This window comes from Triturus cristatus, chromosome 8, assembly GCF_964204655.1.
Source record: "Triturus cristatus chromosome 8, aTriCri1.1, whole genome shotgun sequence".
Taxonomy (NCBI): Eukaryota; Metazoa; Chordata; class Amphibia; order Caudata; family Salamandridae; genus Triturus; species Triturus cristatus.
Window position 1 is genome coordinate 56291737 of NC_140591.1, and position 21447 is coordinate 56313183.

The following is a 21447-nucleotide window of genomic DNA, read 5'->3' on the forward strand; positions in this document are numbered from 1 at the left end:
AATGTTACAAATGCTACAGTACCATCACAATAGAATTAGAGAAGAACAAGAACATGAACAAAGACGCATGAAAGACACGAAAATGAAAATGCTAGTTTCCCAGACAGTCCCAGCTGACGGTCATAAAAAGGGTATGACACAGTCCAGTGTTTCAGCAGGTCCTGTAAAAGGGACATGCAACTATTGTAAACAGCCAGGTCATTATGTACACGATTGTCCAGTTTTAAAACATAATATCGCCATAGGTAATACAAAAGAAAGACCACGGCCACTTAGACAGGAGCAGAACAAACAAGGAGCTCCGCAGCATGCACAGTCCATGCCAGCTCCGCAACAGTCTATGCCAGCTCCACCACCGCAGCCTATTGCTGCCACACAAACAACGACACAACAGATGTACCAGACCGCACAGTATGACTATCCCGATTATCAACGATACTCATGAAACAGCCTAGAGAGGGAAGTTGGCTTACCCCTTATCGAGGTCCCTGTAGATCAAGAAGGACCTTATGTACACAGTGAACTATTAGGCCAAGATAGAAAATTTCTACTTGATACAGGGGCAAGCCGAACAACCATAAAACGTAGTGAAGTTCCAGGGGCACCCCTCTCAGGCTCACAGAATATTTCCCTTGGCTTTTCAGGAAAACCTATCATTAACGAAGTATCACAGCCTCTTCCACTTACGATTGGTCCCTTGACACGAACTACAGATTTATTGCTTACTAAATCATGTCCAGAAAACCTGTTAGGTATAAAAACATTGAAAGCTCTAGGAGCTATAATATGTTGTTCTCCGGAAGGAGTAAGATTGTTTCTACGTGATTTCAAAGGGCACTATGTGTCCCGAGACATGGATCACCGACTGCAGACTTTACCCACACATTTATGGGCACAAGGCCCTACAGATGTTGGTTGCATGAACATTACACCACATCGAGTCACACTAAAGACAGGAGTGGTACTACCACGAATGCGACAATACAAGTTACCCCCAGATGCTGTAGTGGCTTTACTGCAAATCATTGACGAGCTTATTACCCAAGGAGTGGTTGTGGAAACCGACTCCAATGTATGTAATTCCCCGATAATTCCGATTCTTAAACGAACTGATCCAACAGCCCCGCCAGTATATCGATTGGTTATTGATCTGCGCGAATTAAATAAATGTATTGTACCACAATACCCCGTAGTCCCAGATATTTCTTCATTACTGACAGCCATTGATTCCGAAGCAACATTCTTTACTGTAATTGATCTCAAGAATGCCTTTTTCAGCGTCCCAATAGATCCGGAAAGCCAATACTTGTTCGGATTTAGTTTAAATGGACGAAGCTTTAAATTCACACGCGCACCTCAAGGATTCACAGAAAGCCCCAGCATCTATAGCCAAGCACTGAAACGAGAACTTGATAGTATCAACATGCCAGTCAACACTGCCCTGCTTCAATATGTCGATGATCTGCTGATCACCGCTAGAAGCGAACCTGAATGTGAAAAAGCCTCACTGACGGTTTTACAATTTTTGGCCGAAAAGGGGCACAAGGTGTCCCCTTCTAAGCTGCAATTCTGTGTCCAGCGAGTTGTTTACCTTGGGCACTCGCTGTCCAAGGAGGGAAGGCAGCTTACACCCGATCGCATCCAGTTAATTGTTAACATGCCAATACCCAAGACACAAAAGGAGGTGCGGGCTTTTATAGGCCTCACTTCATATTGTAGGCAGTGGATCCCTCAGTATGCATTTCTAGCAAAACCACTCATTCAGTTGACAACACAGGAGGCAGCCACATCGACTGTCCTCCCTTGGACTCAGGAACATACACAAGCTTTTGAAAGCCTAAAGAAAGCTTTATGTCAAGCACCTGTTTTAGCAACACCATGTTACAATAAACAGTTTACACTCTTTGTTACAGAACGCGAAGGTACTGCTTTGTCAGTACTCACACAGGAACAAGCAGGATCACATAAACCATGTGCTTATTTTTCTAGTACATTAGATCCCGTAGCTCAGGCTCTGCCTGCGTGCCTGAAATCAGTGGCAGCGACAGCTTTAGCAATCCGACAAAGCGATGCCATAGTGTTAGGACACCAATTGACAGTACAAGTACCACATGCAGTAGAGGTTCTCTTGAACCGCACACAAACACAACACTTGACTATAGCAAGACTCACCGGTTACGAATTAACATTGTTTCAGCCACACATAGAAATCAGACGTTGTAGTACATTGAATCCTGCCACACTGTTACCAGTAAACGGAACAGACCCACTAGCACATGATTGTATTGAAGTTATTACTATCACGACGAAACCTAGACAAGACTTGACAGACGTCCCATTGTCAGACCCAGACCTGACGTTGTATGTAGATGGTTCATGTATGAGAACAAGTACAGGAGAGCTAGTGGCCGCGTATGCAGTCACAACAGACACTGAAATCATTGAAACAAATTGCATAAATACCTTGTCCGCTCAAGCAGCAGAGTTCATCGCTCTGACACAAGCCTGTATTCAAGCCACAAATAAAAAAGTCAACATATACACTGATTCACGTTATGCATTCGGAGTGGTACATGACTTCGGCGTGCTGTGGCGAGAGAGAGGTTATTTAACTTCTCACGGTGCCCACATTCAGCACGGACCCCTCATTCATGCCTTATTAGATGCAATACATCTACCCACTGCAATATCAATTATGAAATGTTAAGCTCATACGAAAGTTACTGATATCATTTCCCAAGGCAATGATCTAGCTACAGAACAGCTAAACAGACTGCTCAAACTCACACATCTGACATAACAAAGACAATAGTTCCGACACCAACACATTGCATGATGGTTAAGGATCCCGCTCTTGACGTAATTGACATACAGACACATGCTACACCAGAGGAAATAAAGAAATGGACTGAATTAGGAGGGATCCAAACGGATCAAGGATGGATGACGAAGGAAAAATCTGTATGGTTCCTTCCTGATTCAATGGTCCAAGTTATCATTAATACAATACATAGTCCAGCGCACCTAGGAGAAAAAGCTATGCTAGACAGCATTCAACACATTTGGTTCAACAAACATTTACGAGCAGCAGCTAAACAAAAAGTTCGTACCTGTATGATCTGTTGTCAGTTTAACCCAGGTAAAAACATTCCCATAGAACAGGGTGGATTTCAGCCTCCTGATCACCCTTTTGAAGTCCTCCAGATGGATTATATCCAGATGGAACGATGTCGAGGATTCAAATATGTTCTTGTAGTTGTCTGTGCTCTTTCCCGTTGGACAGAGGCATACCCGGTTTCAGATTACACTGCCCCGACTACTGCCAAACAGTTGGTTCGAGAATTCTTCCCACGGTACGGTTTACCACGTGTTGTCTACTCAGATAACGGCCAGCCGTTCTCATCCGAACTAATGAAACACGTTTCACTTTTGTTAGGCTATCAATGGAGATTTCACTGTGTCCGACACCCCGAGGCAGCAGGTCTCGTGGAACGACATAATCAAACCCTGAAAATTAGATTGTCCAAAATATGTAGAGAGAAAGGTGTTGACTGGGTAGTAGCCTTACCAGTTGCACTCTTTTACATGAGAATGGTAGCGCACTCTCGAACAGGGCTATCCCCTTATGAGGTGATCTTCGGTAGACCACCAAATATGTGGGGGACGCCTATACCACGCAAAATAACTGATGTTGACTGTAATATGCTGACAGATTACTTGGCTTCCTTGATGTCTGCACTACAATCTTGTCGTTCACAGGTAGCTGCAGCCTTTCCCGACAACACCGAGGTGAAACCCCATGACGTAGTTCCCGGGGACCTGGTGTTAGTGAGGAACTTTGACCGGAAGTCTCAGCTGGATCCTAGGTGGAAATCGCCTCAACTAGTACTGCTCACCACGAGGACCGCCGTGAAGATCGAAGGTCGCAAAGGCTGGATACATTCAAGTCATATCAAGAAATTTCATGGACTTCCGTCTGATATAAACGATACACCTCGCGTGTCTTCACCGATTGACTCAAAGCTTCCTTTGGTTGAACAGAGTAATAAGGAACTATACAAACTAAAACTACGGTCTAACAAGTCAGACAATTTGATTGTTTAAGTCCTCTCCAAGGTGAATCGGTCGAATTTGTCTCTGACATGTATCCCTTAGACCTGAATAGAGAAAGAAACCGAAAGATGCAATTGAAACAACATGCGTACTGTAAATCACTGCGTAGTCATTGCACAGTGACGTTATTAATTTTGTTTTTCTTAAATCTTTTAATAATTGCTGCAAGTATATTGTTGCATATATATTATCCTATTTCTAAACATGTTTACAATGTTACTGCTGAACATTCTTTTAGTGAATTACCCCCGCATGAGTTGTCCTATAGATTTGCGCTGCGCAATAACACTTTTATTAGTATGTTACATCATTCCCATCAGACTAGCAATGCTACAAATTGTTGGATATGTGGCCGACTCCCTCCCTATCAGAACTATAAAGGAATTCTGCCTCTCTTTCCATATCCGTTCACACACAATGGCTCCTGTGGAGCATGGTTTAGTTTAATTAATTCCCTAGATTCGAATTCCGCAGTTTATCAAGACAACTGGGTATGGGGAAACCTGAACCTAGTTTTACTCAAAGTCTGCTACCCTAACAAGGAGGGACTTCCCAAAAGAACAGGAACTGATCTAGAAAATGAAGTATACGGATTAGGTAATTTCACGCTTAATCTCATGATCCTGAATGTTGAATCCGAAGCTGCACCAATTTTGCCCGCTATGTCAGTATTTCCAGTTAAGGGTGAATTGTGTGTAAGAAAGAATGGTTCCATACATATGGGCCATAGTAGATGCACCACTGTAATAGAATTCAGTGATCAAGGCAAATCTACATTTAGAGCTTCTCGCCATTCCTACTTCATATGTGGTCAGACTGCATATATACGTTTGCCTCTAGATTGGGATGGTACCTGTTATATCGGATTCCTTTTGCCACCTGTTTTCCTAGCTCCTCCTGATTATCACAGAAATACTCATTTAGTACACAATAGAGAACGGAGAGATCTCCCAATCGTCGACTACACTGAAACAGCATGGGAAAAATACACAGATTTCAATAAAGGTCTCTTTCCCTATATAGGTACAGTTACCAATAGTAAGCTGATACGTAGATTAACCAGAACCCTTGAAGCAGTAGTGAATGAAACTATTTCCGCCTTAGGCAATTTAACAGAAGAGCAGTCTGCTATGCGGATTGTTGTGCTTCAAAATCGTCTTGTCCTTGACGTCATCCTGGCCGATAGGGGCGGAGCTTGTAGGGTCATCGGATCAAGTTGTTGCATTTTCATACCAGAAAATTCGCCGTCAGTATATAAAGCCATAACTCGCCTTCATAAGATTGTAAGCCAGATACACCAGAATCCAGGCACCTGGACTTGGTCCGGTTGGTTTTGGGGTGTATTGTCAGCCTGGGGATGGAGGGTCCTATCCTTCCTAGGTATTGGCTTTCTCATACTATTCAGTTGCTGCTTATGCCTACAATGTGGACCAGCGATTTGTGGTCTGTGTGCCACATCGTGTATTCCACCACCAAGATTTCATTCATCCCGAAAGAAGAAAGAAGAACAAATGATGCTATATGAACAGATCAACGGATTGATGAAGATTGATATCTCTTAAAGGGCAAGTAGGGGACAAGGAGGGAATGTGGAAATATGGATTTTTATGATCAGTTATGTCCCCTATCTTGGACCCCAACGGTTTCATGTATAAATCACAAATACATGTATGTTTCCTCCAGTTCCAGTTATGAAGACGCAAACACATGTGCGTCCACCGTCAACATGTCCTCTTTCAGATCCGCCATGAATGGGCCGGATATTCTATTCCTAAGTATGAAAGGCCACCGGCTTTATATGGTTCATTTATCCCATTTTACAGTCCAGGCGAGTAGGCCCTGATTCTACCATTAAGCTTTTTCCTGCCTTCTGCCTCTGAAAGCTCCAGTCTGAGCTCGCATCTGTATCCATGAACTTTGTCCTACTCCCTGCGCGGCTAATGGTGCCTGACTCGACCTGTCTGCCTGCCAAAAACTGTATTTCACCTTCAAGATTATCTGCTCTGCTCCGCTCCCCATCCAAAGCATTCCTGTCTAGTAGTTTAAGTAAACATTCTTCCAGCTACCGAGCAAAAGGCCCGGCTTCTCTGTCTTTATGCAAGTAATTCATAGCCCTGTTACTATGGAAGATTTCTGCCCTTCGCATCCAATGTAGACACTTAGACGCTTGTACACGCACTCACAGTCAGTATAGAATAGATTTTATTCGAGAGACCTTTCCTTTTGGATAACATAGTTCTTTAAACATAGGATGTTAGATATGATTCGGGATTAGGTTGACATAACCCCAGACTTCTGTCTCCACATGTAGAGCTAAATGTCAAGTCCCCTTCACCCCCTAGTTGCACGTCAATCACACGTCATGCTGCTGCGCGCGCATTTCTGCCAAGTATTTCTGCTGACATTGCGAAATTCTTTCATGGTGCCACCCATTTGTGACATCATACCTAAATGACGTTCTTTAGTTATCCCTAGTTACACCCATTTTAGTTACGCATGTATGTTTTATCTTTGTTATCAACTGTTACGCCTCCTGCATCTGTTTTCACTATAATGCCTCTGTATAAAAATGATTACTTGTCAATAAAGTTGGCCCTTCACTTCCTGAACCTTCGTGGTGATGGAATATGGAGTCCATCAATTCGAATTTATTTTGGAATAAAGCCCGTTCCGAACCTCTAATACCACGGATTCTGCCTCTTATTTTACTGAGCTATTATTATTAATTTTCCGCATCAAATTAAGTTCCGGTAATTAAATTATTTACCACAATGCCACAAATGCTATTTGGAGTCAACTCATATTGACGTTGTTTATAATGATCAAAACCTTTTATCAAGCTGATCGATAAGACAACCATTTCAACATATTTTTTACATTCTGTCTTTCTGTCAAACTTGCTTCCACCTCTCTTGTATTCAACTTTACCTGCTTTATTTGCCAATTCTTCCTTTAATTGAAAGTAAAGCTTTGCCTGCATCAGCCTCGAGTTCCCCTTATACAAAACTGTTAGTAGTCAGATGACCTAGTTTGCCTACCCTCGCCATATAGGTCTGTGTGTCTGAGTATAAGTCCATTCATAGTTTACAAACATCTTCTAACTAACTTGGCTCCTAAAAAGGAAATTCACCCATCAGACCAATTTAGCTGCTGAATAATATTGGACAATTTAACACATAACTGCACATGCAGATAGAATGACCAGGGTCTGCATTTATCTTTAACAATTATCAAAAATACAACAGAAAGCCAAAATGGCCAGCTGGATGAAATAGCTCAGTCGGGAGAGTGTTAGATTGAAAATCTAAAAGTCCCTTGTTCAATGCTGGGTTTCGGAAAAGTCTGAGAGGTTTCTTGCTTCTCACAAAGTATTTCTTGGTATCAGCTCAAGTTTTTCTTTCTTTATTTATCAAAATATTTGATCAACTGATCGACAACATGATCAATTCAACATAGAATTGTCTTTCTGTCCTCCTTCTAAATTTGCTTCCACCTCTCTTGCATTCAGCTTCGACTACAAATGTTTCCTATTTCATGCTTTTTTGTAAAGTAAACTCTTGTCTGCATCAGCTTCCACTTCTCCTTGAACACAGATTTCAGTATTCAGATGACATAGCTTACCTACTCAGGCCAAATACCTCTGTGTAATATGGTGCTAGTCCATTCAGAGTAAAAAAAAAAGCTACCTAACCTGGATCCGAAAAATGCTATTCACCTATTGCACCCGTTAACTGATGAATGATACAGGACATCTTAAAACATAGCTCTAGCATGAGGTTGAGCATCTATTTTCTTGGAAAGTTTAAAAGAAAGGATGAAGATCCAAACTACCAGCAGGCCGAAATAGCTCAGTTGGGAGAGCGTTAGACTGAAGATCTAAAGGTCCCTGGTTCAATCCCGGGTTTCGGCACAATTTCAACTTCTGCTTTTCATGTCACAAAAGCTGTTTGTGTTGTTGATCAGATTGATAAAAGGTTTTGATAAAGAAGAGCGTTGATTTAACTCCAATCAATTCAACATATTATTTACTTTCTGTCTTCCTTTCAAACTTGCTTCCACCTCTCTTGTATTCAACTATGCCTCATTTATTTGCAACTTCTTGCTTTATTTTAAAGTAAAGCTTTGCCTGCATCAGCCTCCAATTCCCCTTATACAAAACTGTCAGTAGTCAGATGACATAGCTTGTACACCCTGGCCATATAGGTCTGTGTTTCAGAGTATAAGTCAATTCAGAGTTTAGAAAAAAAAATTCTACCTACATTGTCCCCTAAAAAGGATATTCACTCATCAGACCAAGTTACCTGCTGAATGATACTGGACACTTTAACACATAACTATAAACGAAAATAGAATGACCAGGTTCTGTATGTATCGTCTACAATTATTATTAATACATCAGGAGGCCACAGGTACTTGTTTGCTGAAATATCTCAGTTGGGAGATCGTTAGACTGAAGAGCTTAAGGTACCTGATTCAATCCTGACTTTCAGCACAGTGCGAGGGGATCCTACATTCTTGCAAAATATTTCTTGAAATCAGCTCTAGTTTTTTTTTCTTTATTTCTCAAAATATTTTATCAACTGATCAACAACATGATAACTTCAACAAAAAGTTGTCTTTCTGTCCTCCTTCTAAACTTGCTTCCACCTCTCTTGCCATCAGCTTTGATGACAAATTTATCCTATTTTATACTTTTTTCAAAGTAAACTCTTGTCTGCATCAGCTTTCACTTCTCCTTGAACAAAGTTGTCAGTATTGAGATGACATAGCTTACCTACTCAGGCGACATACGTCTGTGTAATACAGTGCTGGTCCACTTAGAGTTTTAAAAGAAAAACGACCTAATATTTATCCCAAAAACGCTACTCACCCATTTCACCAGTTAGCTGCTGAACAATGCAGGACACATTAAAACACAGCTCTAACCTCAGATTGAAAATCCAGGTTCTGCATCTCTGTTCTGGGATTGTTCGAAAAAAGAGGCTGAATACTATAGCTGCTGGCAGGCCGAAATAGCTCAGTTGGGAGAGCGTTAGACTGAAGATCTAAAGGTCCCTGGTTCGATCCCGGGTTTCGGCACATTTTGAACTTCTGCTTTGCATGCCACAAAGACTATTTTGAGTCAACTCATATTGACTTTGTTTATAATGATCAAAACCTTTTATCAAGATAATCGACAATTCAATTAATTCAACATATTATTTACTTTCTGTCTTTCTTTCAAACTTGCTTCCACCTCTCTTGTGTTCAACTTTGCCTCCTTTATTTCCCAATTCTTCCTTTAATTGAAAGTAAAGCTTTGCCTGCATCAGCCTCCAGTTCCCCTTATACAAAACTGTTAGTAGTCAGATGACCTAGCTTGCCGACCCTCGCCATATAGGTCTGTGTTTCTGAGTATAAGTCCATTCATAGTTTACAAACATCATCTAACTAACTTGGCTCCTAAAAAGGAAATTCACCCATCAGACCAATTTAGCTACTGAATAATACTGGACAATTTAACACATAACTGGACATGCAGATAGAGTGACCAGGTTCTGCATTTATCTTTAACAATTATAAAAAATACAACAGAAAGCCAAAAATGCCAGCTGGATAAAATAGCTCAGTTGGGAGAGCAGTAGACTGATGATCTAAAGGTCCCTTGTTCAATCCCGGGTTTAGGCACATTTTGAACTTCTGCTTTGCATGCCACAAATGCTATTTGGAGTCAACTCATATTGACGTTGTTTATAATGATCAAAACCTTTTATCAAGCTGATCGATAAGACAACCATTTCAACATATTTTTTACATTCTGTCTTTCTGTCAAACTTGCTTCCACCTCTCTTGTATTCAACTTTACCTGCTTTATTTGCCAATTCTTCCTTTAATTGAAAGTAAAGCTTTGCCTGCATCAGCCTCGAGTTCCCCTTATACAAAACTTTTAGTAGTCAGATGACCTAGTTTGCCTACCCTCGCCATATAGGTCTGTGTGTCTGAGTATAAGTCCATTCATAGTTTACAAACATCTTCTAACTAACTTGGCTCCTAAAAAGGAAATTCACCCATCAGACCAATTTAGCTGCTGAATAATATTGGACAATTTAACACATAACTGCACATGCAGATAGAATGACCAGGGTCTGCATTTATCTTTAACAATTATCAAAAATACAACAGAAAGCCAAAATGGCCAGCTGGATGAAATAGCTCAGTCGGGAGAGTGTTAGATTGAAAATCTAAAAGTCCCTTGTTCAATGCTGGGTTTCGGAAAAGTCTGAGAGGTTTCTTGCTTCTCACAAAGTATTTCTTGGTATCAGCTCAAGTTTTTCTTTCTTAATTTATCAAAATATTTGATCAACTGATCGACAACATGATCAATTCAACATAGAATTGTCTTTCTGTCCTCCTTCTAAATTTGCTTCCACCTCTCTTGCATTCAGCTTCGACTACAAATGTTTCCTATTTCATGCTTTTTTGTAAAGTAAACTCTTGTCTGCATCAGCTTCCACTTCTCCTTGAACACAGATTTCAGTATTCAGATGACATAGCTTACCTACTCAGGCCAAATACCTCTGTGTAATATGGTGCTAGTCCATTCAGAGTAAAAAAAAAAGCTACCTAACCTGGATCCGAAAAATGCTATTCACCTATTGCACCCGTTAACTGATGAATGATACAGGACATCTTAAAACATAGCTCTAGCATGAGGTTGAGAATCTATTTTCTTGGGAAGTTTAAAAGAAAGGATGAAGATCCAAACTACCAGCAGGCCGAAGTAGCTCAGTTGGGAGAGCGTTAGACTGAAGATCTAAAGGTCCCTGGTTCAATCCCGGGTTTCGGCACAATTTCAACTTCTGCTTTTCATGTCACAAAAGCTGTTTGTGTTGTTGATCAGATTGATAAAAGGTTTTGATAAAGAAGAGCGTTGATTTAACTCCAATCAATTCAACATATTATTTACTTTCTGTCTTCCTTTCAAACTTGCTTCCACCTCTCTTGTATTCAACTATGCCTCATTTATTTGCAACTTCTTGCTTTATTTTAAAGTAAAGCTTTGCCTGCATCAGCCTCCAATTCCCCTTATACAAAACTGTCAGTAGTCAGATGACATAGCTTGTACACCCTGGCCATATAGGTCTGTGTTTCAGAGTATAAGTCAATTCAGAGTTTAGAAAAAAAAATTCTACCTACATTGTCCCCTAAAAAGGATATTCACTCATCAGACCAAGTTACCTGCTGAATGATACTGGACACTTTAACACATAACTATAAACGAAAATAGAATGACCAGGTTCTGTATGTATCGTCTACAATTATTATTAATACATCAGGAGGCCACAGGTACTTGTTGGCTGAAATATCTCAGTTGGGAGATCGTTAGACTGAAGAGCTTAAGGTACCTGATTCAATCCTGACTTTCAGCACAGTGCGAGGGGATCCTACATTCTTGCAAAATATTTCTTGAAATCAGCTCTAGTTTTTTTTTCTTTATTTCTCAAAATATTTTATCAACTGATCAACAACATGATAACTTCAACAAAAAGTTGTCTTTCTGTCCTTCTTCTAAACTTGCTTCCACCTCTCTTGCCATCAGCTTTGATGACAAATTTATCCTATTTTATACTTTTTTCAAAGTAAACTCTTGTCTGCATCAGCTTTCACTTCTCCTTGAACAAAGTTGTCAGTATTGAGATGACATAGCTTACCTACTCAGGCGACATACGTCTGTGTAATACAGTGCTGGTCCACTTAGAGTTTTAAAAGAAAAACGACCTAATATTTATCCCAAAAACGCTACTCACCCATTTCACCAGTTAGCTGCTGAACAATGCAGGACACATTAAAACACAGCTCTAACCTCAGATTGAAAATCCAGGTTCTGCATCTCTGTTCTGGGATTGTTCAAAAAAAGAGGCTGAATACTATAGCTGCTGGCAGGCCGAAATAGCTCAGTTGGGAGAGCGTTAGACTGAAGATCTAAAGGTCCCTGGTTCGATCCCGGGTTTCGGCACATTTTGAACTTCTGCTTTGCATGCCACAAAGACTATTTTGAGTCAACTCATATTGACTTTGTTTATAATGATCAAAACCTTTTATCAAGATAATCGACAATACAATTAATTCAACATATTATTTACTTTCTGTCTTTCTTTCAAACTTGCTTCCACCTCTCTTGTATTCAACTTTGCCTCCTTTATTTCCCAATTCTTCCTTTAATTGAAAGTAAAGCTTTGCCTGCATCAGCCTCCAGTTCCCCTTATACAAAACTGTTAGTAGTCAGATGACCTAGCTTGCCGACCCTCGCCATATAGGTCTGTGTTTCTGAGTATAAGTCCATTCATAGTTTACAAACATCATCTAACTAACTTGGCTCCTAAAAAGGAAATTCACCCATCAGACCAATTTAGCTACTGAATAATACTGGACAATTTAACACATAACTGCACATGCAGATAGAGTGACCAGGTTCTGCATTTATCTTTAACAATTATAAAAAATACAACAGAAAGCCAAAAATGCCAGCTGGATAAAATAGCTCAGTTGGGAGAGCAGTAGACTGATGATCTAAAGGTCCCTTGTTCAATCCCGGGTTTAGGCACATTTTGAACTTCTGCTTTGCATGCCACAAATGCTATTTGGAGTCAACTCATATTGACGTTGTTTATAATGATCAAAACCTTTTATCAAGCTGATCGATAAGACAACCATTTCAACATATTTTTTACATTCTGTCTTTCTGTCAAACTTGCTTCCACCTCTCTTGTATTCAACTTTACCTGCTTTATTTGCCAATTCTTCCTTTAATTGAAAGTAAAGCTTTGCCTGCATCAGCCTCGAGTTCCCCTTATACAAAACTGTTAGTAGTCAGATGACCTAGTTTGCCTACCCTCGCCATATAGGTCTGTGTGTCTGAGTATAAGTCCATTCATAGTTTACAAACATCTTCTAACTAACTTGGCTCCTAAAAAGGAAATTCACCCATCAGACCAATTTAGCTGCTGAATAATATTGGACAATTTAACACATAACTGCACATGCAGATAGAATGACCAGGGTCTGCATTTATCTTTAACAATTATCAAAAATACAACAGAAAGCCAAAATGGCCAGCTGGATGAAATAGCTCAGTTGGGAGAGTGTTAGATTGAAAATCTAAAAGTCCCTTGTTCAATGCTGGGTTTCGGAAAAGTCTGAGAGGTTTCTTGCTTCTCACAAAATATTTCTTGGTATCAGCTCAAGTTTTTATTTCTTTATTTATCAAAATATTTGATCAACTGATCGACAACATGATCAATTCAACATAGAATTGTCTTTCTGTCCTCCTTCTAAATTTGCTTCCACCTCTCTTGCATTCAGCTTAGACTACAAATGTTTCCTATTTCATGCTTTTTTGTAAAGTAAACTCTTGTCTGCATCAGCTTTCACTTCTCCTTGAACACAGATTTCAGTATTCAGATGACATAGCTTACCTACTCAGGCCAAATACCTCTGTGTAATATGGTGCTAGTCCATTCAGAGTAAAAAACAAAAGCTACCTAACCTGGATCCGAAAAATGCTATTTACCTATTGCACCCGTTAACTGATGAATGATACAGGACATCTTAAAACATAGCTCTAGCATGAGGTTGAGCATCTATTTTCTTGGAAAGTTTAAAACAAAGGATGAAGACCCAACCTACCAGCAGGCCGAAATAGCTCAGTTGGGAGAGCGTTAGCTTGAAGATCTAAAGGTCCCTGGTTCAATACCGGGTTTCGGCACAATTTCAACTTCTGCTTTTCATGTCACAAAAGCTGTTTGGAGTTAAATCAACGCTCTTCTTTATCAAAACCTTTTATCAATCTGATCAACAACACAATCAATTCAACATATTATTTACTTTCTGTCTTCCTTTCAAACTTGCTTCCACCTCTCTTGTATTCAACTATGCCTCATTTATTTGAAACTTCTTGCTTTATTTTAAAGTAAAGCTTTGCCTGCATCAGCCTCCAATTCCCCTTATACATAACTGTCAGTAGTCAGATGACATAGCTTGTACACCCTGGCCATATAGGTCTGTGTTTCAGAGCATAAGTCAATTCAGAGTTTAGAAAAAAAAATTCTACCTACATTGTCCCCTAAAAAGGATATTCACTCATCAGACCAAGTTACCTGCTGAATGATACTGGACACTTTAACACATAACTATAAACGAAAATAGAATGACCAGGTTCTGTATGTATCGTCTACAATTATTAATAATACATCAGGAGGCCACAGGGACTTGTTGGCTGAAATATCTCAGTTGGGAGATCGTTAGACTGAAGAGCTTATGGTACCTGATTCAATCCTGACTTTCAGCACAGTGCGAGGGGATCCTACATTCTTGCAAAATATTTCTTGAAATCAGCTCTAGGTTTTTTTTTCTTTATTTCTCAAAATATTTTATCAACTGATCAACAACATGATAACTTCAACAAAAAGTTGTCTTTCTGTCCTCCTTCTAAACTTGCTTCCACCTCTCTTGCCATCAGCTTTGATGACGAATTTATCCCATTTTATACTTTTTTCAAAGTAAACTCTTGTCTGCATCAGCTTTCACTTCTCCTTGAACAAAGTTGTCAGTATTGAGATGACATAGCTTACCTACTCAGGCGACATACGTCTGTGTAATACAGTGCTGGTCCACTTAGAGTTTTAAAAGAAAAACGACCTAACATTTATCCAAAAAACGCTACTCACCCATTTCACCAGTTAGCTGCTGAACAATGCAGGACACATTAACCCCTTGCATGCCCGCCCCTTTCCCCGCCCAGTGCCGCGCTTTGCATTAGCGGGCGGAGTTCATGACGAGCTGGACTCGTCATGGGCACAGCGCCACCGCAGCCCATGACGAGTCCAGCTCGTCATGGGCACTGAAGGGGTTAAAACACAGCTCTAACCTCAGATTGAAAATCCAGGTTCTGCATCTCTGTTCTGGGATTGTTCAAAAAAAGAGGCTGAATACTATAGCTTCTGGCAGGCCGAAATAGCTCAGTTGGGAGAGCGTTAGACTGAAGATCTAAAGGTCCCTGGTTCGATCCCGGGTTTCGGCACATTTTGAACTTCTGCTTTGCATGCCACAAAGACTATTTTGAGTCAACTCATATTGACTTTGTTTATAATGATCAAAACCTTTTATCAAGATAATCGACAATACAATTAATTCAACATATTATTTACTTTCTGTCTTTCTTTCAAACTTGCTTCCACCTCTCTTGTATTCAACTTTGCCTCCTTTATTTCCCAATTCTTCCTTTAATTGAAAGTAAAGCTTTGCCTGCATCAGCCTCCAGTTCCCCTTATACAAAACTGTTAGTAGTCAGATGACCTAGCTTGCCGACCCTCGCCATATAGGTCTGTGTTTCTGAGTATAAGTCCATTCATAGTTTACAAACATCATCTAACTAACTTGGCTCCTAAAAAGGAAATTCACCCATCAGACCAATTTAGCTACTGAATAATACTGGACAATTTAACACATAACTGCACATGCAGATAGAGTGACCAGGTTCTGCATTTATCTTTAACAATTATAAAAAATACAACAGAAAGCCAAAAATGCCAGCTGGATGAAATAGCTCAGTTGGGAGAGCAGTAGACTGATGATCTAAAGGTCCCTGGTTCAATCCCGGGTTTAGGCACATTTTGAACTTCTGCTTTGCATGCCACAAATGCTATTTGGAGTCAACTCATATTGACGTTGTTTATAATGATCAAAACCTTTTATCAAGCTGATCGATAAGACAACCATTTCAATATGTTGTTGTTTGACATTTGTTAAGCGCTCGTACGCCCGGGGGCTTCATGGCGCTGTAGGGAGGAACAGGCGTGGCCATTGGTTGGTGGAGATAAGGCAGCTTAGTGATGCGCCTGAGAGAAGAGCCAGGTCTTCAAAGAGTGTCTGAAGCTGAGGATGTTATCACTAAGTTTCAGATGAAGAGGGAGAGAGTTCCAGAGGGCAGCTGCAAGATGGTCAAAGCAGCTGCCTCCGAGACGCTTCTTCTTGTACGGAGGGATAGTCAGAAGGGCTTTATGAGCAGAGCGGAGGTTGCGGGAGGGGCTGTATCTTTTAAATAGGTCTCTAATGAAAATGGGCCCAATGTCATGTAAGGACTTGAAAAGGATACACCCAGCTTTGAAGGCCACGCGTTGCTCAACCGGAAGCCAATGCAGCTGTTTCAAGCCAGGTCTGACTGATTGCCTGCTAGGGATGTTCAAGAGAAGTCTGGCTGCCTGGTTTTGAACCAACTGGAGGCGTTTTAGCTCTCCAGCTTGGAACCCAAGGTATAGACTGTTGGAAAAGTCCAATCTGGACAAAACCAGGGAGATGACGATCTGAGTGAGGGCAGCTAAGGAGAAGAAGCGGGCGATTTTTTTTATTTTCTTCAGCTGAAAAAAACTGGAGGAAACAACAGCTCCAACTTGTTTTTTCAGGGAGAGATCCTCGCTAATGAAAATGCCAAGGCTCTTAACCGAGGATGATTTGGATGGGGGGGCGGCCATGCAGGAGGGCCAGAAACTGGGGTTCCAACTGAGGGTGCTCTGTCCAGGCAAGACCAGTTCGGTCTTGCCTGGGTTAAGTTTCAGGTGATTGCAGCTCATCCAGCTCAAAATGTGGGACATGGTGTTTTGGAATTCTACCACAGAGTCCTTGGTGTTCAAAGAAAAGATGAGCTGCAAATCATCGGCGTAATTGAAAATGGTGACCTTAGCGTGCCTGAGGGAATACAAAAGAGGGCGTAGATACAAATTAAAAAGCAGGGGAGACAACGAGGAGCCTTGAGGTACTCCACAGATGGTAGATATGGTGGGAGCCGTGAAGGAGCCCAGTCTGACCGATTGAGTTCGGTCAGTGATAAATGAGCGGATCCAGCTCAGCGCAGGGCCCCTGAGGCCTGCCTGTTCGACACGGTCGACCAAGATGGTATAGTCGACCGTGTCGAAAGCAGCAGAGAGGTCCAAAAGCACCAGAGCCTGATGGATCCCTTCATCCGCATTCCGCCTCAGGGTATTCTGCACCGAGAGGATGACCGCCTCAGTAGAATGGCAAGGGCGGAAACCGGCCTGATTAGGTGCAAGATACTCAGATTTTTCCAGGAATGTGGAGATGCTGTCACAGACATGAGACTCCAAAAGTTTGGCGCAGTATGGCAACAAAGATATAGGCCTGTAATTGAGTGGGTCTAATGGGTTGGCTCCTGCCTTTTTTATGAGGGGAATAAGGAGGGCTTTTTTGAAGTTGTTTGGAACTTTACCCTGAGCAAGTGAACCATTCAGCATGGGAAGTAGGCTCCCAGGAATGCTGGTACCCACTTCTTTCAGGATGTAAGGGGGGCAGATGTCATCAGGGGAGCCGGATTTGATCTTAGAAAGGAGTTTAGATAGGTTAGCGCTTTCAATGGGGGGGTAGGAGTCCAGGGTAACAGGGTTATAAAAGGTGTCTGCAAATAAAAGGGGAGGCTGATTGGTAGGAATGTTTTGTTTAATGGTGCAGATTTTGTCAAAGAAAAAGGAGTTTAATGAGTTACAAAGTTCCTGAGTGGGAACTGTCGGGAGGGAGGTTCTGTCACTGGTGCTAAGATCTTCCACAATGTTGAACAGTTCTTTGGATTTATTATGAGCCTTAAGAATTTTTTCCGAAAAATAGTCGGTTTTGTATTTTAAAATAAGCTTTTGGTAATTTTTACGAGCCTTGCAATAGTTAGCCCTATCTTGTTCTAAATAGGCTATTCGCCACTTTCGCTCCAATTGACGGACTTCAAGTTTATGAGTTTTCAGAAGGGGTGTAAACCACCTGTGGGCGTCATTGGTGCGGGCGCGTGGAAAGTAGGTACAGGGGGCGTGAGCGTCCGCTGCCTGGAGTAGCCATCCTGAGAAAGCTTCTTCCATCTTTTCGATGTCCTGATCAAGCGGGGGAAGGGAGGAAGTTAATGAACCAATAAAAGCGGGGACATCAACATTCTTCCATCTTCTAGTTTTTCCTCCTAGCTTGGGCAGGGGATTTCTACTTTTCCCGGTGGTCATAGTAAAGTTGATCAGATAATGATCCGACCAAATACAGGGCGTGATAGACTTAATAGCCAAGGAAATGTTTTGGGACCAGATTTGATCTAGGCTATGCCCTTTGTCATGAGTTGGAAGGTGAATATGTTGAATAAGGTTCATATCGAGGAGGGTTTCTTTCAGCGTAGCTGCCTGAGAGTCAGACTCGGCAGAGTCCAGCCAAAGGTTGAAGTCTCCCAGCAACACGATTTTATTATGGGAGATTATCAGAGGGGCAAGTTGTTCAGCTAGGGATGCCGCAAAAGAGGGCATATTTTGAGGGGGGCGATATATAAGGATGAGAAGTAATGATCCAGTATTAGTATCCATTTTAAAGATCAGGTTGTCTGTTCCTAATATGTCGAAGGATGGTAAAGAGGAGACTTTGTGGGTGCTGCGAATAATCGCAGCAACCCCCCCACCTCTTTTACCGGCTGGTCTATCGACATGTAGAATATAGTAGTTTGAGGGAACTGCCGCTAAAATGTCGGGTAGGGAACCCTCGGTGAGCCAAGTCTCAGAGAGAAACAAAAAATCAGGTTGTTCAGCCTGGAGCAAGAGAAAGATATCCAAATGGTGTTTAACCATGGATCTGGTGTTTAGATATAGGCATTTGAGAATGGCCTCAGAGTCATTGGGTGAAAAATGAGGTACATAGGACCTAGGCTTAGGAGCCTTGCCGAGAGAGAATTCGGGCTTCAAAATGCCGTGAGTGGTGGCACGCTTTAGAACAAAAGCGGGTGGGGCGAGTCCGGCGCTATCAGTGGGCCTAAGTGACAGCAATGAGGAAGTGGAATATGTGTAATTATGACCAGGGGTTATGGCCCCAGGCCCCGGTCTGCCGCGGACGGGCGCAGACGGGCTTGCCTTAGGCGCGCCTTCGGCGCGCAATCGGCGCTCCCGCTGCGCTCGTCCGCTGCGCTGGGGAGGTCGGCACATTTGTAATAGTTGTTATGGGCGTGGCCTTGCAGTGGGCGTGGCTACACCTTTGCCGCGCTGACGGTGAGGGCGTTTTCCCCTGAATCTGGAGGGTCTGACTTAGCGCGTAACAGCAGCGCTTTCTAACAGGTGAGCTTAGATCGTCTTATTTTTAAAATAACAACACAAAAGGTGACAGTTTTAAAAATGCAAAGCAGTTTACAAAACCTCCGGCTTTCCGCCTCAGAGGGGTTCCAATGAGTAGTGATTGTTGCGCTATCAAGCGTTTATGTACTCGGTCGGTGGGCGTGGCCTCGCAGTGGGCGTGGCTACACCTTTGCCGCGCTGGCGGTGAGGGCGTTTTCCCCTGAATCTGGAGGGTCTGACTTAGCGCGTAACAGCAGCGCTTTCTAACAGGTGAGCTTAGATCGTCTTATTTTTAAAATAACAACACAAAAGGTGACAGTTTTAAAAATGCAAAGCAGTTTACAAAACCTCCGGCTTTCCGCCTCAGAGGGGTTCCAATGAGTAGTGATCGATGCGCTTTCAAGCGTTTATGTACTCGGTCGGTGGGCGTGGCCTCGCAGTGGGCGTGGCTACACCTTTGCCGCGCTGGCGGTGAGGGCGTTTTCCCCTGAATCTGGAGGGTCTGACTTAGCGCGTAACAGCAGCGCTTTCTAACAGGTGAGCTTAGATCGTCTTATTTTTAAAATAACAACACAAAAGGTGACAGTTTTAAAAATGCAAAGCAGTTTACAAAACCTCCGGCTTTCCGCCTCAGAGGGGTTCCAATGAGTCATATTTTTTACATTCTGTCTTTCTGTCAAACTTGCTTCCACCTCTCTTGTATTCAACTTTACCTGCTTTATTTGCCAATTCTTCCTTTAATTGAAAGTAAAGCTTTGCCTGCATCAGCCTCGAGTTCCCCTTATACAAAACTGTTAGTAGTCAGATGACCTAGTTTGCCTACCCTCGCCATATAGGTCTGTGTGTCTGAGTATAAGTCCATTCATAGTTTACAAACATCTTCTAACTAACTTGGCTCCTAAAAAGGAAATTCACCCATCAGACCAATTTAGCTGCTGAATAATATTGGACAATTTAACACATAACTGCACATGCAGATAGAATGACCAGGGTCTGCATTTATCTTTAACAATTATCAAAAATACAACAGAAAGCCAAAATGGCCAGCTGGATGAAATAGCTCAGTTGGGAGAGTGTTAGATTGAAAATCTAAAAGTCCCTTGTTCAATGCTGGGTTTCGGAAAAGTCTGAGAGGTTTCTTGCTTCTCACAAAATATTTCTTGGTATCAGCTCAAGTTTTTCTTTCTTTATTTATCAAAATATTTGATCAACTGATCGACAACATGATCAATTCAACATAGAATTGTCTTTCTGTCCTCCTTCTAAATTTGCTTCCACCTCTCTTGCATTCAGCTTCGACTACAAATGTTTCCTATTTCATGCTTTTTTGTAAAGTAAACTCTTGTCTGCATCAGCTTCCACTTCTCCTTGAACACAGATTTCAGTATTCAGATGACATAGCTTACCTACTCAGGCCAAATACCTCTGTGTAATATGGTGCTAGTCCATTCAGAGTAAAAAAAAAAGCTACCTAACCTGGATCCGAAAAATGCTATTTACCTATTGCACCCGTTAACTGATGAATGATACAGGACATCTTAAAACATAGCTCTAGCATGAGGTTGAGCATCTATTTTCTTGGGAAGTTTAAAAGAAAGGATGAAGACCCAAACTACCAGCAGGCTTAAATAGCTCAGTTGGGAGAGTGTTAGACTGAAGATCTAAAGGTCCCTGGTTCAATCCCGGGTTTCGGCACAATTTCAACTTCTGCTTTTCATGTCACAAAAGCTGTTTGTGTTGTTGATCAGATTGATAAAAGGTTTTGATAAAGAAGAGCGTTGATTTAACTCCAATCAATTCAACATATTATTTACTTTCTGTCTTCCTTTCAAACTTGCTTCCACCTCTCTTGTATTCAACTATGCCTCATTTATTTGCAACTTCTTGCTTTATTTTAAAGTAAAGCTTTGCCTGCATCAGCCTCCAATTCCCCTTATACAAAACTGTCAGTAGTCAGATGACATAGCTTGTACACCCTGGCCATATAGGTCTGTGTTTCAGAGTATAAGTCAATTCAGAGTTTAGAAAAAAAAATTCTACCTACCTTGTCCCCTAAAAAGGATATTCACACATCAGACCAAGTTACCTGCTGAATGATACTGGACACTTTAACACATAACTATAAACGAAAATAGAATGACCAGGTTCTGTATGTATCGTCTACAATTATTAATAATACATCAGGAGGCCACAGGGACTTGTTGGCTGAAATATCTCAGTT

General features: G+C 41.5%; 5 non-coding genes across 5 annotated transcripts; all 5 read left to right on the plus strand.

Annotated features, from left to right (window-relative positions):
* Positions 1-7950: 7950 nt before the first annotated feature.
* TRNAF-GAA (transfer RNA phenylalanine (anticodon GAA)) lies at positions 7951-8023 on the plus strand. Its single transcript has one exon. It is a non-coding gene; the product is annotated as a tRNA-Phe (tRNA).
* A 1096-nt stretch (positions 8024-9119) lies between these two features.
* TRNAF-GAA (transfer RNA phenylalanine (anticodon GAA)) lies at positions 9120-9192 on the plus strand. Its single transcript has one exon. It is a non-coding gene; the product is annotated as a tRNA-Phe (tRNA).
* A 1675-nt stretch (positions 9193-10867) lies between these two features.
* On the plus strand, positions 10868-10940 carry TRNAF-GAA (transfer RNA phenylalanine (anticodon GAA)). The gene has a single exon. It is a non-coding gene; the product is annotated as a tRNA-Phe (tRNA).
* Positions 10941-12036: 1096 nt separating this feature from the next.
* TRNAF-GAA (transfer RNA phenylalanine (anticodon GAA)) lies at positions 12037-12109 on the plus strand. The gene has a single exon. It is a non-coding gene; the product is annotated as a tRNA-Phe (tRNA).
* Positions 12110-15099: 2990 nt separating this feature from the next.
* On the plus strand, positions 15100-15172 carry TRNAF-GAA (transfer RNA phenylalanine (anticodon GAA)). The gene has a single exon. It is a non-coding gene; the product is annotated as a tRNA-Phe (tRNA).
* Positions 15173-21447: the final 6275 nt, after the last annotated feature.